The sequence below is a fragment of the Mycetomoellerius zeteki genome, unplaced genomic scaffold (genome assembly GCF_001594055.1).
Source record: "Mycetomoellerius zeteki isolate Tzet28-1 unplaced genomic scaffold, Tzet1.0 scaffold467, whole genome shotgun sequence".
NCBI classification, from domain to species: domain Eukaryota; kingdom Metazoa; phylum Arthropoda; class Insecta; order Hymenoptera; family Formicidae; genus Mycetomoellerius; species Mycetomoellerius zeteki.
Window position 1 is genome coordinate 237,298 of NW_017257465.1, and position 251 is coordinate 237,548.

Consider the following 251-nt stretch of genomic DNA (forward strand, 5'->3'; position numbering starts at 1 on the left):
AATTCTGAATAATTACTTTAAAAAAATATTTATGAAAAATGAAAAATTTTTTAAATAAACAACTATGTATTTTCTTTACATCAACTGATTCATCTCATTATTCTGTTCATAAAAGCATTAAAATACGTATAATAAATCAACCTAACTAAGACTCCTTATAAATCAAAAAACAGTGAAAGAACAAGGGCAGTAGGAGTCAAGCGCGGGAGATGTTGCGCAAATAACACGACTATCCTAGCGTGAAACTTCTT